This window comes from Elephas maximus, chromosome 12, assembly GCF_024166365.1.
Source record: "Elephas maximus indicus isolate mEleMax1 chromosome 12, mEleMax1 primary haplotype, whole genome shotgun sequence".
In the NCBI taxonomy this organism is placed as follows: Eukaryota; Metazoa; Chordata; class Mammalia; order Proboscidea; family Elephantidae; genus Elephas; species Elephas maximus.
Window position 1 is genome coordinate 40,732,239 of NC_064830.1, and position 18,559 is coordinate 40,750,797.

Consider the following 18,559-nt stretch of genomic DNA (forward strand, 5'->3'; position numbering starts at 1 on the left):
TAGGGAAAATCAGAGGGTATTCACAGAGGTGTTGGCTCATGAAAGAGTCCTAAAGCATGCACAGGATGTGGATAGAGGCAGTGGCAGAGATCAGGTACAGGAAGCAACAGGGACACAGTGCACCTGGAGTGCCAGATACACAAAAGTTTGAATGAGAAATGAAACTTAAAAGTCATGTCGTGGCTGGACCACAGAGGCCCTAGATGTGGTTAGGTTTCTTGGAGATGACAAAGACCTCTAAGTAGAAGAATCAGTGGAAGAACCAGCTGAAGACCCCTGAGAAGCTATCCCAGAAGTACCCAAGTTCATCAGCAGATAATTCATTCCATCTCCCTTATGACCCGCCCCCATAAGCAACCCTGACAGAACCAACATTGACAGAACTATGTCTATTTTATCATGTGTGAGAGAATTGCCTATCTCTGGCTCCACGGGTGTTTGTTGTTGTTAGTTGCTATCGAGTCGACTCTGACTCATGGCAACTTTATGTACAAACAGAACAAAACTTTGCCCAGGGGCAGAGCCAATATTGTGCCATAGACAGACGCATCGTGCCATCCCTCTGCAGCAAAGACCTGAAAACCTAAGTAAAATAGACACAAACATCAATCCTGCAACCCTAAGCATCAAACGAAGGGACAGAACTAGATAAAACACTGAATGGAAGAAGAAACTGAAGGAAAACAGAGAACAAGGAGAGATATGGAGTAGAGTTCCCCTGCTCTCTAACATGGCACAGTGTCACCATCTTTGTTCACAGTCAACAATCACCCCAGGGAGGGAGTACAAGAAGATAACTTCATGAAGCTCCCAACAGGAGACAGAGTGCCTGGTAACCAGAGAAACATGCTTTCCTACACCTCACCCTTCTGCTCAATATGCCACCTCCACCGCTTCCCAATGGGCTACATCATACCACCTTAACTAAACAGCCACCAGCCCTACCATCCCAGGTCTGTCCTGCCCCCACCTGCCACCTCCCAATGTGCCATTTTTTTTTCTTTTCTCCTTTCTTCCTTTTCTTTCTTCCTCCCACCTAGCCTCATATGCCACCTCTATCCCTTCTCATTGGGCCCCTCAGCACTGTCACAGGTAGAGAGCTACTGGCCAGCCACCAAACCAGGTCCCACCCACTCCACCCTCTGGCTCCCACAGTGCTATTTTTTTTTCCTCTTTCTTCCTTTTCTTTCTCCCTCCCACATAGCCCCATAAGCCACCTCTAACTCTTCTCACCAGACATGCTGCACCACCATGGATAGAGAGCCACCACCCCAACAGCACCCTAAGTCTCATTCGCCCTCACCCACCCCCACCCGCCAGCTCCCACTGCACCATTATTTTTTCCCTTTCCTCCATTTCTCTCTTCTACCTAGCCCCATATGCTGTGTCTACTCCTTCCCACTGGGCCACACCTCACCACTGAAGGTAAACAGCCATCAGCCAGCCACGTTCTACGTCCCACCTATCCCCATACACCACCTCCCCCCTTTCCACCAGCCTCCAGGTCCACCCTGACCCTACTTGTCAACTGCCTTTTTTCTTTCTTTCTCTGTCTTTTGATTTCCTTGTTTCCTACCTAGATTCATACTTCACCCCCTTCCCCCTGACCCTTGCCATGCTGCAACAGCTAAAGCATCCCCAGCTCAGAGTTGCCACTGTACCAGGCCTGCACAGCCCCTGCTGCCACTACTGAACAGAGGGAAACAAGCTCATACCACTCCCTATCTGATCCCCCCGCCTATCTGGTGAGGGGCTGTGAATGCTCCCACACTGCTGGACCAACATCAGGAGGCAGACAGCACCCACCCACTCTGCTCTCAGCCACCTCACCAAACCAGTATACAGTGAAGTGGGCTCACCCTGTCTGCTGCTACCTTCCCCTCCCAGACAAGGTTGTGAGAGGTATCATGCCCGCAGATGAGCAAGCAGCAAAGCATGCCTGGCTCACCTGCTCTGACATAGCAAAACAAAACAAAGAAGGACATAAACAATGAATATAAAATCAATACATAAAGAAAATAATACCTTAATGTCTCAGAAACAGCCAACAATATCAAAACATAAAAAGCAGGACAAGGTGGCTCCAGCAAGTGACCAAAATAGTCACATGATCTTCTGTAAGAAGAAAAGGCAATGGAACTACCTGATATGGAATTCAAAAGACTAATATTTAGGGCTCTCCAAGACATTAGGAAAGAAATCAAGGAAAACACAGATAAAACCAAGGATAAAATAGACAAAATCATGGAAAACACAGACAAAACCAATGAAAACATCGTCAAAATCAAGGAAAACATAGACAAAGCAATAGAATAATTCAGGAAAATAATACAAGAACAAAACAAAATAAATAAATAAGAGAACATATAAAGACAGCAACTAGAAATCCAAAAGTTAAACAACAAAATTTCAGAAATGGACAACTCAATATAAGGTTTTAAGAGCAAATCTGAAATAATGAAAAATAAAATCAGCGAGATTGAAGACAAATCTATAGATGCCACTCTGAGGAAAAATCAGAGAAAAGAATGAAGAAAACCTAAGAATTATGTGCGAAAAACTCAAGAACAAAAATTTGCAAGTGATTGGAGTTCAGGAATAAGGGAAGAAAATGGAAAATACAGGGAAAATTGTTGAAGATTTGCTGGCAGAAAACTTCCCAAATATCATTAAAGACAAAAACTTGCACATCCAAGAAGCTCCCTGAACCCAACATAGGATAGACCCCAAAAGAAAGCCACCAAGACATGTCATAATCACACTTGCCAAAACCAAAGACAAAGAAAGAATCCTGAGAGCAGCTCAGGAAAAATGAAGTCATTTACAAAGGGGAAACAATAACACCAAACTCTGATCACTTGGCAGAAACTATACACACAAGAAGGCAATGGGATGTCATATATAAATCCTTGAAAGAAGAAAACTGTGAACCAAGAATAATATATTATGCAAAACTCTCACTCAAATACAATGGCTAAACTAGGACATGTCCAGATAAACAGAAATTAAGGGAATTGGTAAAAAACCAAACCAAACTCACAATAAATATAAAAGGGAATCCTTCAATTGGAGAACCAACAACATCAGATAACAAATGGAGTCTAGGACACAGGACAGCATCAGCCAGATACCAACCTAGGTAAAGGACTCTCAATAATAAAGCTAAAAGACTTAAAACAGGGAAAAAGAAATGTCAATCTGTAAATCATGACAGTCAAAGCAATAAAAGGGGGAATAAATAGTGCAGGTATAGAATTTTCAAATGGAGAGGAAGTCAAGTGATATCAAGTAATAAAATCTTTCAAACTTAAGGATACAAGGGTAAGTTTCAAGGTAAACACAAAGAAAGTTAACAAACCTACTCATGAGAATAAAAAAGAAAAAAATAAATAAAGTCTCAGTAAACACAAAATCTGTCAAAAAAGAAAGAAAGAAAATCCATGAACAAAAGGAACTCATTACAGGAAAGTAAGAGGAACAAAGAAAACATCAGCACCACAAAAAAAAAAAAAGCACAACAATATGACAGCAATAAGCTCATAAAAAAAAAAACCTATCGATAATCACACTGACTATAAATGGATTAAATACCCCTGTAAAGAGACCAAGAGTGGCAGAATGGATTCAAAAGCACGATCTATCAATATGCTGTCTACAAGAGACACACTTTAGATGCAAGACATAAATATATTAAAAATCAAAGGACAAAATATATATATATATAGATATAGATAGATCAAGCAACAGAAACCAAAAAAGGGCAGAAGTAGCAATACTAATATCAGATAAAATAGGCTTTAAGGCAAAATTCAGCATAAAAGACAAGGACATTATATAATTATTAAAGGGACAGTCCATCAAGAAGACATAACCTTAATAAATACCTATGCACCCAACGAGAGGGCTCCAAAATACATAAAACAAAATCTAACAGCACTGAAAAGAGAAATAGATAGTTCCACAGTAATAGCAGGAGACATCAACACACCACTCTTGGTAAAGGAAAGAGCATCTAGAAAGAAACTCAACAAAGATACAGGAGACCTCACTGACATATATAGAAAACTCTACCCTACAGCAGCAAAGTATATATTCTTTTCCAATGCACATGGAACATTCTCTGGAATAGACCACATTTCAGGCCACAAAACAATAAAATACAAAACATCAAAATAATACAAAGCATTCTCTCTGACCACAAGGCCATAAAAGTAGAAGTCAGTAACAGGAAAGCAAGGGAAAAAAACTAAATGCTTGAAAACCAAATAACACCTTGATTAAAAACAATTCAATAATAGAAGAAATCAAAGAAGGAATAGAAAAATTCCTAGAATTAAATGAGAATGAAAACACATCATACCAAAATCTTTGGGGCACAGCAAAGGCAGGGCTCAGGGGTCAATTTATAACAATAACCATATACATCCAAAAAGAAGAATGGGCCAAAATCAAAATGTTAGTCTTACAACTGGAACAAATAAAGAACAGCAAAAGAAGCCCACAGCCCAGAGAAAAAGTAAATAATAAAGATTAGACCAGAAATAAACAATATAGAGAAAAGAAAAACAATAGAAAGAATCAACAAGACCAAAAGTTGGCTCTTAGAAAAGATCAACAAAATCAACAAACCACTGGACAAACTGACAGAAGAAAAACAAGAGAGGAAGCAAATAACCTAAACAAGAAATGAGATGGGGGACATTATAACAGACCCAACTGAAATAAAAAGGATCATAACAGAATACTGTGAAAAATTATACTCCAACAAATTTGAGAACCTAGAGGAAATGAACATATTTCTAGAAACACACTATGTAGCTAAACTGACACAGACAAGCAGAGATAGAAAATCTAAACAGACTCATAATAACAGAAGTGATTGAAGTGATTGAAAAAAAAAAAAAAAAAAAAAAACTTCCAACAAAATAAAAGCCCTGCCCTGTCAGCTCCACTGAAGAATTTCACCAAACATTTAGAGAAGAGCTCCCATCAGTACCACTCAAACTATTTCACAGCATAGAAAAGGAAGGAATACTCCAAATTCATTCTCTGAAGCCAGAATAACCCTGATATCAAAGCCAAGCAAAGAGGACAAAAAAAGAAAATTACAGACCAATATCTCTCATGAATGTAGATGCAAAAATTCTCAACAAAATTCTAGCTAATAGAATTCAGCATCATATCAAATAAATAATACACCACGACCAAGCGAGATTCCTACCAGGTATGCAAGGATGGCTCACCATTAGAAAATTAATCACTGTAATCCACCACATAATAGAACAAAGGAAAAGAATCACATGATAAACTCCAATACCCATTCCTGATAAAAACTCTCAATAAAATAGGAATAAATGGGAAATTCCTCAACATAATAAAGAGCATCTATACAAAACCAACAGCCAACATCATCCTCGATGGAGAAAGGATGAAAGCATCCCCCTGAAAATGAGAACAAGACAAGAATGCCCTTTATCACCACTTCTATTTAACATCGTGCTGGAAGTCCTAGCTAGAGCAATAAGGCAAGAAAAAGAAATAAAGGAGTCCAAATTGGAAAGGAAGAAGTAAACCTACCCCTATTTCCAGATGATATGATCCTATACATAAAGAATCCCAAAGATTCCACAAGAATACTGGGACTAATAGAAAGATTCAGCACACTAGCAGAATACAAGATAAACATACAAAAATCAATTGGATTCCTATACGCTAAGAAAGAAAACTTCAAAAAAGAAATCAGGAAAACAATACCATTTATAATAGCCCCTGAAAAGATAAAATACCCAGGAATTAATCTAACCAAGGACATAAAAGACCCACACAAAGAAAACTACAAATGCTATTGCAAGAAACCAAAAGAGACCTACATAAATGGAAAAACATACCATGCTCATGGATAAGAAGGCTCAACATTGTGAAAATGTCAGTCCTATCCAAAGCTATCTACAGATATAATGCAATTCCAATCCAAATACCAACAGCATTCTTTAACAAAATGGAAAAACTTTATATGGAAAGAGGCCCAGGATAAGCAAGGCATTATTGAAGAATAAGAACAAAGTAAGAGGCCTCACACTACCTGATCTCAGAACCTACCATATAGCCATGCTACTCAAAACAGCCTGGTACTGGTACAACAATAGACAAAGAGACCAATGGAACAGAATCAAGAACCTAGACATAAATCCACCCACCTACAGTCAGCTGATCTTTGATGAAGGCCCAAAGTTCATTAAATGGGGAAAAGACAGTCTTTTTAACAAATGGAGTTGGCAAAACTGGATGTTCATCTGTCAAAAAATATATATATATAGGAAACGGGACCCATACCTCACACCATACACAAAAACTAACTCAAAATGGATCAAAGACCTAAATAGAAAATCTAAAATAATAAATTTCATGGAAAAAAAAAACAAGGATAACTCTAGGGGCCATAATACATGGCATAAAGAGAATAGAAACCATAACTAATAACGCATAAACACCAGAAGATAAACTAGGTAACTCGGAGTTCCTAAAAATTAAACACTTAGGCTCATCAAAGGCTTCACCAAAAGAATAAAGTGAAAACCTGCAGACTGGAAAAAAATTTCTGGCTACAACATATCCGACAAGGGTTTACTCTCTAAAATCTTTAAAATACTTTAATACCTCAACAACAAAAAGAGAAAGAACCCAGTTAAAAAATGGGCAAAGGATATGAGCAAACACATCACCAAAGAAGACATTCAGGCAGCTAATAGGCACATGAGAAAATGCTTTCAATCACTAGCCATTAGAGAAATGCAAATCAAAACTACCATGAGATACCATCTCACACCGATATTACTGGCAGTAATTTGAAAAAAAAAAAAAAAAAACAGAAAATAACAAATGTTGGAGAGGTTGCAGGGAGATTGGACCTCTTATGCACTGCTGGTGGGAATGCAAAATGGTGCAACAATCTTGGGGAATGATGTGGTGCCTCCTTAAAAAACTAGAAATAGAAATACCATATGATCCAGCAATCCCACTCCCTAGGAATATACCCTAGAGAAAAAAGAGCCCTCGCACCAACAGATGTATATATACCCATGTTCATTGCAGCAATACTCACAATAGCTAAAAGATGGAAACAACCTAAGTGCCCATCAATAGATGAATGGATAAACAAATTATGGTACATATGCACAATGGAATACTACCCAAGATAAAGAACAATGACAGATCTGCAAAATATCTCACAACATGGATGAATCTGGAGGGCATTACGCTGAGTGAAATAAGTCAATCCCAAAAGGACAAATATTGTATGAGACCACTATTACAAAAAAACAAGAAAAGGTTTACACACAGAAATAAAAAAAATCTTTGATGGTCATGAGAGAGGGGAGGGGTAGGGAGGGAAAATCACTAACTAGACAGGAGACAAGTGATAACTTTGGTGAAAGACAACACACAATATAGGGAAAGTCAATACAACTTGACCAAAGCAAAGTCATAGATGCTTCCTAGACACACCCAAACACCTTGAAGGACCAAGTTACTGGGGCTTAGGGTTGGGGACCATGGTCTCAGGTCAATTGGTATAGTTCATAAAGAAAATGTTCTACACCCTACTTTGCTAAGTAGTGTCTGAAGTCTTAAAAGCTTCCGGGCAGCCATCTAAGATACATCCATTGGACCCATTATGTTCAGAGCAAAGGTGAATGAAAACCAAATACAAGAAGAAAATATTAGTCCAAAGGACTAATGGACCACATGAACCAAGCCTCCACCAGCCTGAGCCCTGAAGATCTAGATGGTGCCTGGCTACCACCACCGACCGCTATCTCAGGGATCAGAGTAGAGGGTCCTGGACAGAGTGGGATAAAAATGTAGAACAAAATTCAAATTCACCAAAAAAAGACCAGGCTTATTGATCTAACAGAGACTGGAGGAACCCTCGAGACTATGATCTCCAGACACCTGCTAACTGAAACCACTCTAAAGTCTACCTGTCAGCCAAAGATTAAACAGGTCTTTTTTTAATATATATATACAATAACACATGTGAGGAACATGCTTCTTAGTTCAATCAAGTATGCAAGACCAAATGGGCAACACCTGCCCAAAAGCAAAGATGAGAAGGCAGGAAGGGAATGAAAACTGGACAAATGGACATGGAGAATACAGGGTGGAAAGGGAAAGAGGGAGAGTGCTGACGCATTGTTGGGATTGCGACTAATGTCACAAAATAACTTGTGTATAAAATTTTTGCATGAAAAACTAATTTGCACAACAAACTTTCACCTAAAACACGATAAAATAAAATTTTAAAAAACATTGCCCGGTCCTACATTATCTTCACAAGCATTGGCATGTTCAAGTCCATCGTTGCAGCTATTGTGTCAATTCACCTCACCAAGGGTCTTCCATGTCCTCCTTGGCCCTCTACTTGTCCTCCTCCAGTGACTGATCCCTCTTGATAATATGTCCAAGGAAAGTGAATCAGACAATGTTCTGTTGTGATCCATAAAATTTTCATTGGCTACTTTTACAGAAGTTAATTACGAGATCTTTCTTCCTAATCTGGAAGTCCACTGAAACATGCTCACCATGGATGACCCTGCTGGTATTTGAAATACTAGTGGCATAGATTCCAGGATTACATCAATATGCAAACCACCACAGTACAACAAACTGACAGATGGGTGGTGGCCCCAGATGTTTAGATGTTAGAAAACAAGCCAACAAAAAACAAACCTATTGCCATGGAGTTGATTCTGACTCATAGCAACCCTATAGACGGAGCAGAACTGCCCCATAGTTTCCAAGGAGTGGCTGGTGGATTGGAACTCCCAACCTTTTGGTCAGCAGCTGAGCTCTTAACCACTGCACCACCAGGGCTCCCTTAGAAAACTAGGGCAACTACTATACTTTTAGCTACAAAAAGACTCAAGTCTTTCTGACCAAATAGCTCCATTTCCACTTCAGAGTGCTCTGTGAAGGCAGCCACAATTCACTCACCTTGAAAAATAAGCAAGGATGTGGGAGGGTTGTTGTTGTCTTTTATTGTTGAAAAATATAGATAAAACAATATTTGCCAATTCAACATTTTTCACGTGTAAAATTCAGTGGGAACAATTACATCAATTGCATGCAACCATCGCTAATATCAGCTGCCAAACTTTCAATCGCCGTAAACAGAGGCAATGCTTTCTAAACAATGCTCCCCCTTTCGTTCTTCTTTCTGCCCTGCTGTTGTTGCTGTTAGGTGCCATTGAGTCAGTTCTGACTCCTAACGACCCATATATGACAGAACAAAACGCTGCTCAGTCCTGTGCCATTCTCACAATCATTGTTATGCTTGAGCCCATTGTTGCATCCACTGTGTCAATTCATCTCATTGAGGATCTTCCTCTTTTTCAATGACCCTCTGCTTTACCAAGCATGGTGTCCTTCTCCAGGAACTGGTCCCTCCCAATAACATGTCCAAAGTATGTGAGACGAAGTCTCACCATCCTCGTTTCTAAGAGGCATTCTGGCTGTACATCTTCCAAGACAGATTTATTCATTCTTCTGGCTGGCCATAGTACATTCAATATTTTTCGCCTTATTCAAAGGCATCAATTCTTCTTCAGTCTTCCTTATTCATTGTCCAGCTTTTGCATGCTAACCACTGTTAAACTCTGATCTCTATACATTTGCCTATTCTAGGTATTTCATAAGTGAGATGATTCAACATTTGTCTTTTTATAACTGGCTTACTTCACTTAGCATAATGTTTTCAGGGTTCACCTACGTTGTGGCATGTATCAGGACTTTATGATAGAGTAATATTCCATTGTGTATATACACCACATTTTGCTTATCCATGCACATCTGTTGATAGACATTTAGGTTGTTTCCACATTTGGGCTATTGTGAATAGTGTTGCAATAAACATAGGTATACACGTGTCTATTTGTTTTGCTGCTTTCAGGTCTCTTGTGTATAAACCTAGGAGTGGAATTGCTGGGTCATATGGTAGCTCTGTGTTTATCTTTTTGAGGAACTGCCAAACTGTCTAACAGGGATATGTTTTATTAACCATTAATTCATTCCTATTATCAAGGAGAAAAGATTTTTTATTTTCAGCCATATAAAGACCCTTGGTGAATGTTAGTTCAATAGTGCAATTATATGAGAAAACTTAAGCTCAGCAACAACAACCTAACAGCTTTACTGAACCTTCTAGTAACTGAAATGAATGGTACACAGAGATGCTAATTTACCTAAAGGAATCAGAGGAAAATCTTAATATGATGCATGCTATGGACAAAGCAAAGTCCACCAAGCCAGTAGAACCTACCTGTACGTTCTTCACGGTTTCAACGCTGCCACTTTGAAGACTCAGAATGGCGTCTGTGTGTGAAAGGCCAATTTCTCACATTGGGAAAAAGGAGAAATGGAGTCCGCATGAGTGAGCATTTATATGCATCAAACCTTCCTGTCTTCATCCCACTCCAGTCAAAGGCATCTCTTTAACTTTCTCCCAGAAGCTCAGGATGAAAACTTTGAAGTATCCTCCCATTTCATGGCACCCAACATGCAGTAACTCCTACAAATCACCAGATTCCACTTCCGAAATGTACTATTCCCTCCTCTCTTTTCCCTCAGCCTTTTCTCTCTCCCTACCTCACACTTAGAGGGGCCCGTTATGATTCTGAAGCATTCCTCCTTCCTGGGCCCTCAGGGAGACTACATTTCCTAGCCTTTCTTGCAGTTACATTGAGACCATGTGATGTGGAATGTGGACAGAAATTGTACATATGATTTGCAGTCCTGGCCATAAAACCACCTACACAATTGCTCACACTCTTCTCTTTCCACACCAACTGTGGAGGCCAGGTATTAAAATGGCAGCATGACAAGATAGAAGAAGCCTATATCCCTTAGTTACCACTTGAGGAAGAGCTTCCAGAAGAGCTTTCCAACCCACATCAGACATGAGAGTGAGGAATAGACCTTTTTGAGATTAAGTCTTTGAAAGTTGAGGGCTGCTCATGACCACAGAGCAGCATAGGCTATCATGACCAAAGAAGATCCCCTCCAACTTGCATGGATAACTGTAGACAAGAGTAAGAGTTACTTGGTAGAATTGTACAAAGGTTCCATTTCAGCAGACTGGATATCAGATAGATAAACTAAGTAGTATGAAGATCTACTATCAAGGCCAGATAAGACTATACGAAGGCTCAGAGTTAGACTTCACTAAACACCCTCTTGGACTAATTATAAAATGCATTGGAAATTTTTATGCAGATATATTACTGCTTCATTTATCAAACTGTGGTCCACAATAACCATAGAATGTTGTTGTTAGCTGCTATGGTGTCACCTCTGACTCCCGGCAGCCTTGTGTACAGCAGAACAAAACATTGCCCGGTTCTACGTCATTCCCACAATTGCCAGCATGTTTAAGTTCGTCATTGTGGCTATTGTGCCAGTCCATCTCACTGAGGGTCTCCCTCACCATTGGTGGCCCTCTATTTCATCAAACATGACATCCTCCTTTAGTGATTGATCCCCTCAGATAATGTGTTCAAAACAAGCGAGTCGGACAATGTTCTGTTGTGATCCATAGGTTTCCATTGGCTAATTTTCAGAAGCAGATCACCAGGCATTTCTTCCTAGTCTGTCTGTCTTAGTCTGGAACCTCCACTGAAACTCATCCACCGTGGGTGACCCTGCTAGTATTTGAAATACCAATGACATCGTTTCCAGCATTATAGCAACACTTAAGTTATGACAGTATGACAATCTGATAGATTGGTGATGAAACCATAGAATAGTAGTGGTGTATTTTATGCTTAATGTCATTTAATCCATTGAACTGGACATCCTCAGCTACTTAGCAAAAAAATTTAAATACTATTGTGTATTACATGATATCTTTCATTCTTAGAGTAAAGTCAGGCAGTGACATCTTTTAAAATGTGTATTGCCTGATTCTTGATTTCACTATGAGAATACTTTATGCAACTTGTCTCCTATGAATGTGCACCACTTGTTGATGTTAAAATCAGTCAGTTCACAAAGAAATTCAACCAGTCAGAACTGGGCAGTCATGAACTGCACACGCACAGAGTCTTTGTCTGTACTCATTTTAGAACTCAATACCTTAACTGTAGTATTAACTAATAAAACACTTCCAAATAGCAAAGATCAAGTAAAAAGTTACCTATAATTTGTGGTCAATAGAGCATTTGAAAGATCACAACAAAGGCAGAAGCTTGGGTTTCTTCTGCCAGAATATGACTGCATAAAAAGAGATTACAAAATTATATGAGTTCAAGGGGGACAAAAGTCTGGTATGCTAAAGTTTGCAGGCAAAAATGAAAAAGAATAGAGAGCCCAGAAATTAGAGCCCAACTGCTAGACCCCAAAGAATAAGAGATAAGGCTAAGAAAATGCTTCTGGCAATTAAGGGTTATTAAGACTTAAGACTTCTCCCTTAAGCAGAGGGACTCAATCCTACATCAAAATTAAATTAAGTACGCTATCTTCCTACCCAAGCCTATGGCTTTAGACAGTCTCAAGGTAGCTACCATTGAGCTAAGAGACACAATGGAAAGTAAGCAAATAAATAAGGTTAGCTTGATAATTACAGAAAAGAAAGAACTTTGGGTGAAGCTATAGATATAGGCAACTAAATACAAGCACATACATCAGGAGCCTGTTACATTTTTGACAGAACTTTATTATCAAAGAAACTATAATCCTGGCCTCCAAGAAGCTTGTGGTTACTAAACAACCTTCAAGCCCTTCACCTTCCACCAGGAGGAAAAAAGCAAGCAGGGAAGATTCCCCAGTGCCCACTTCAGTTGTACCTTTAAAGAATGATGGACACAGTTTTCCAGAGGAAAGTTTTCCAGACAGTGGAGCCAGAGACCATGGGAACAGTAAACAAGAGAGCAAAATCAGGACTAACCAAGGAAGCTGCCCCCCTAACTAGGGCAGGAGTTTTCACAATGGACCAATGTCTACTGTGCCTTCCAGTTATCCCTTTTGTGAATGGGAGTGCTTGTTGTGCTGATGCTGTCTCTGCTCCACCATTTACACTGGGAGAAAGGGCAGATATGTGTCTTTTGGTTCACTGGTTACTGGGCAGCAATGAGCCATACCCAGACCTGAAGGTTCTGCAAATTGCCTGGAGTTTCAGGAATCTGAGTCCAATGCAGTAATTGAATGAAGCTTTAGGAAGAAGTAAGGATGGTCCAGGTGTGGGAAGAAGGGTGTGCACAGATATTCAATATCCAGAGGACAGACTCTGACAGTGACAACTAGCTGTCCAGCAATTCATGCTGTCCCTTCCATAGTGTGGATTGGCACTGGAGGTGGCTGTCAAGCCAGGGACTGCTTTCCTCATCTCCCCAGACCCTTGCATGTGGTGTGGCCAAGTGACTCATTCTTGCCAAAGGAATATTCCTGGAAGAAATGTGCATCACTTTCAAGCTGGGGTTTTAAAGAAGTGAATTTTTTCACCTTCATTCTCCTTTTCCCCTACTGCCAGCTAAAAACAGAAGGTTTCAAGGTCCTAGGCAATCGTGTACAGCCAAAAGATGAAAAATGACTGGATTCCTGAACCACCATTTGGAAGAGCATCACCTACCAACCAGGAGCGCCCAAAGTGGACTGACACTTGAGTGAGAAATAAACCTTTATTTTGCTAAGCCATTGAAATTTGGGCAGTATACATCAAGAGTGAGAGCTACCCTAAATCATATATTAACAGACTGTTTGAAGCAATGTTCTCTAATTTTTGCATTTACAGCATACTTTCAATATCAGAATTTTTGCCAACACGTTTGAAGGGCCCAAATTCTATCCAAATTGTTACACCACTCACTTCAGCATTGTGTCACTGCTTGAGTGGATCAATTTACTTGCTCTTTTACATATAAAGGAAGCAAGGTTCTTGCATTTTGCAGTGAACAGGTGATCTCCCTTTGGCACAGACGTGTCATGATGCCATCCCTTTACAAGATGACACCCTTTGAGTTCAACATTCCATTCCTATCCCCACCAGAGTTGACTGCCACAAAAATTAACTTTGCAAACTGCTCAATTATAAGGGTTCACAATTTGCCTGCCAGTGTACTGGGGCACACTGGTTAAGAACCACTTGTTCAAAGGTTGGAAATAACCAAGCACAAAATACTTTAGCCCAAGAATCCCTCAAAAGTCACAGATTCTCCAAGTCCAGGGAGATGGGGTCTCAATGAAATAATTTCAGCTAGGGTAACTCTAGCTTTCATTTGGACAGGAGAACATTTCTGCTAAGGTCAAATTTGACTTTATGGCTCAAGGTCAAGAAGGGTTGAAATTTCTCTTTCTATTTCAGAGTGTTTTGGTGTCGCTGGGGTGAGGGAGAAAGAAATTCACTGTTATGTTGACAGCTAATATGAAACAGATAGCAGTCTACAGCAGTTAAATTACAAAATCAATAAATATTAAAGGATAAATAATAAATAATACATACATACCGTCTCAGTTTCTTAGTGTTGCTATAACAGAAATACCACAAGTGGGTGGCTTTAACAAACAGAAATTCATTTTCTCACAGTTCAGGAGGCTAGAAATCCAAATTCATGGTGCTGGCTCTAGGGGAAGGCACTCTCTCTGTGAGCTCTGGCAAGTCTTGGTCTCAGCTTCTCCAGCCAGCCACCTTTGGAATTCCCGGCCTTGTCAACTGGTCTGCCTCTATGGTCTTCAGATAGTGTTGGTCTTTCCCCTGTGTCTGCTTTCTTTTGTGCCTAATCAGCTCTTTTACCTCAAAAGTGATTGGTTTAAAACCCACCCTACACTGACAATGGCATCATTAACATAACAAAGAAAACCCTATTCCCCAGTGGGATTACATTCGCAGGTATAAGGGTTAGGATTTATAACACACAATTTCGGGAGACACAATTCAACCCATAACACATACATAAAAAGAATCAAAATCATTCACACAACTCACTGTCTACATAACATGACTTTACCCTTCCAGGAGATGATTTCCCAAGAAGATAAAAGTTGTCCATACCAGGAACTTGCTGAAACATTCACCAACTCTTCAATGGAAAGCATCAAAAGGCAATTGCTAGCTAAGACGCTTTGAACCCCTTGCCTCAAAATCCTCACCTTGCTGTGTCCACCAATTCCAAGCTATTATATCATGATTCTTAAACCCATTGCCACTGAATGAATTCCGACTCACAGAAACCCTGTAGGACAGAGCAGAACTGCTCCATAGGGTTTCCAAGGAAGGGCTGTGAATTTGAACTGCTGACTTTTTAGTTAGCAGCTGAGCTCTTAACCACTGTGCCACTAGTGCTCCATGATTCTTACTGGTCCTAATCAACATCTTAAACCAGACTTCAAAGTCTCAGGAAGTACCCCAGCTTGGCTCTTTCCACATGAGACACTACCGGAATCTGTCAGTGAGGGGTTCTCTCATACTGCAGGAAGCAAGAAGCTCTGCTCTGTTTATTAACAGGTTGTTGTGGTGACATGGGGGGGCGGGGGAGGGCAACATTTGGTTACCCATACATACGTACATTCTAGTCCTGTTTCTGTGAATATTTCATTGGGTATCTCAGGGCAGGTGTCTTAACTTCTCTGTTTGCTCACAATAAATCTGGAGATGCTAGATAAACACATACCCCTAGCTATTTTAGACAAGGCTCAGCATGACCTCAAGGTCCCTGGGTGGTGAAAACAGTTTGCGCTCAGCTGGTAACTGAAAGGTTGGCTGTTCAAACCCACCCAGCAGCACCGTGGAGGAAACAAGCATGGCGATCTGTTTCCATAAAGATTACAGCCAAGAAAACCCTATGGAGCAGTTCTACTCTGTAACACATAGGGTAACTATGAGTAGAATTGACTCAGTAACACACAACAATAACAATAACACAACAATAAGCATGACCTAATGAGCCTGCGGAGCCCTGGTGGTGCAGTGGTTAAGAGCTTGGCTGCTAACGAAAGCTTGACAGTTCAAATCCACTAGCTGCTCCTTGGAAACTCTATGAAGCAGTTCTACTCTGTCCTATAAAGTCACTATGAGTCAGAATCAACTCGATGGCAATGGGTTTGCTTGTTGGTTTAACGTGCCTAAAGCAAAAAATTGCCCATCAAAATAGAGGTATTTGTATCACTGAGATCAGTCACTAGATCCTTTGAGGATTCTTGTAATCATCATTACAAAACAGACATGTGCATTCACCGTGGTCAATTAGGAAACAAAAAACTATTTGAGAAGAGAAAGAGTTACAATTGGGAAGACGTTGGGAGAAAACGAAATTAAAAAAAAAATTAACAGTTCTATTCAGATAAAAAGTCTAGAATATTAGAGATAGAGGAGAATTTTTTTCAACAATTTTACAAACTGAGCAATCATTTTCCCTCCTTATGACCCACATACTGAAGCTAATGGTAAAAGCATTAATTTATCATGCGATTTTAAAGACCTCTCTTCTCAGTAATGAAAGAAACACGTGATACAGTAGCCAGACAGTTATTGTTTATGGGAAGTTTATTAGAGTAATTAAGATTTATAGCAATTACTTGTCATGTTTGTGGATTTTTTTCTTTGGGATACAACTGTAGCCATATTAAATACTTAATTAACACATCTCCATGTCTGGCTAAGAACACATAGGTTCACAAGGTCTCCATCTTCTTCGGTGTTCCATAACCAAATAAATAAATCAATAAGCACCATGCAGCACCTGGCTCCCATTTTGAAAGGAAATTTCTAAATGAAACCAGGCACTGGATCAGGGAAGGGGCCTAAAATGGAAATCAACACTTTTTCCTCAACCCATTGTTCAGGACCTTGTTAATTCCCACTGATGGCTAAGGAAATGAAGATTCTGGATCCCACTGCCTATTTGTGTGTTTTTGTGTGTGTACCTAAATAAATATACATCTTGTGTTATATATTTCATATAAGTAATTTACCTTCATACAAAATGCGATTTTTTACTCTTCAGTCACAGCAGTATAAGAGAAACCTTAATTTTATTGAATGTTTTCCAGAGGAGCATGAAAATGGGTAAAAATGCTTCTTCATATTAGAATTCGGGTTTTTTGTTTTCTAAGGGAGGGGTTTGCCTTTTACACAACTCAGCACAGGGTAGGGGGGCAAGAGGAGGAGTCAGGGAAATCACTTACCCTCACCCAGAGGAAGTCCACAGTCTCTTCCAGGAAATGCTTGAGGTCACGAGGAACACAAAGAGAGCAGGGCCACGCATGAGACGGTCGCCTGCCTAGGGCCTGCTGCTGAACAGAAGCAAAGTGTGTTTTAAAAGAAGAAATGCTTGGCGGAAACAGGCAAAGGAAGTGCTTGCTCCCTCCCAAGTTAACCCTTCCTCAAAAATCGCAGGCCCACAGCTAAATTAGGATCACAGGCCAGAAAAGCAGACCCTGGCCGATGTCGGGAAAGTCTGGAGCAGGAGACAAACTGGACAGTAGAATCCCTGCTTCCCAGGACGAGCTTCACCCCTCCCCACCTGGCCATTAAACTCACCCCCTCAGACACCTCTTTTCTACTCTGAATCTCCTCCACACACCACATACAAGTGCAGACACACAAACACATATCACACAGCCAAACCAAAAAACCAAAGCTGTTGCCATTGAGTCGATTCTGACTCATAGCGACCCCATAGGACACAGTAGAACTGCCCCATAGGTTTCCAAGGAGCAGCTGGTGTATTCAAACTGCCGACCTTTTGGTTAGCAGCCATGGCTTTCAACCACTGTGCCACCTGCGCACAACCAGCAGCTGCCAAAGTACACAGAGTTTCACGTCTCCCTGAACACTCATTTTCAAACTGATAAATTGCATTCATTCTATAATAAACGTGTGTTTACCTGGTGATCTACTTCTGAAAAGTCAGCCATTGAAAACCTTGTGGAGCACATGTGTTCTACTCTGACAACATGGGGTCGCCATGAGTCTGAGTTGACTTGAAGGCGACTGGTGGTTGTGGTGGCGGTTGTATAGATGGGGGAGGGAGCGGAGGAAGCAAAGACGAAAAGGGGGAAAAAAAGGTATTTATTGAGCCTGCCAAGAGAGAGGATTGGTACTTGAGCTCTGGGCTTGGATAAAGATCACAAAGACACACCTCCTAATCGTTGAGAAGGCTACATGGAGCAGGAGGAAATAGATATTGTAAGGGAGTCACTTTCTTAGTAAAATAATACCTCGGACTTTGAAGTTCAGCTCCAGGAAAGAATCGTGGGAGGCGGCTAGTGTGCTCTCACCCACCTCTGCCTTCCCTTGGGACCATCACTCTGGCCATATCACCACCCAGTCCCCAGAAGCTACTGGTGTTTTTCAGGGGAGGTGAACACTCCCCTTGACTTCTCTAATCCCAGCTGAAAAAGATGAGTTCACAAAAAGACTGCTGTATGCTGATAGAACAAAGGGAGGTAAATATGGCGGGAGAGAATGGGAAGCCTAAGACCACTAAGCTCACATAGCCCAAGAAACAGATCCCTCCATGGATAACACCTTCCCTGGGCACAGGAACCCTGAACCATCTAGCTCTCTAAC

At 40.5% G+C, this 18,559-nt stretch overlaps 1 long non-coding RNA gene across 1 annotated transcript in view; it reads right to left on the reverse strand.

Moving 5' to 3' along the window:
- LOC126087297 (uncharacterized) overlaps window positions 1-17,267 on the reverse strand; it is a 53,182-nt gene extending 35,915 nt beyond the window's left edge. Inside the window, exon 1 of the long non-coding RNA XR_007519709.1 lies at window positions 17,173-17,267. This is a non-coding gene — a long non-coding RNA (uncharacterized LOC126087297). The remainder of the gene's footprint in view (window positions 1-17,172) is intronic.
- Window positions 17,268-18,559: the final 1,292 nt, after the last annotated feature.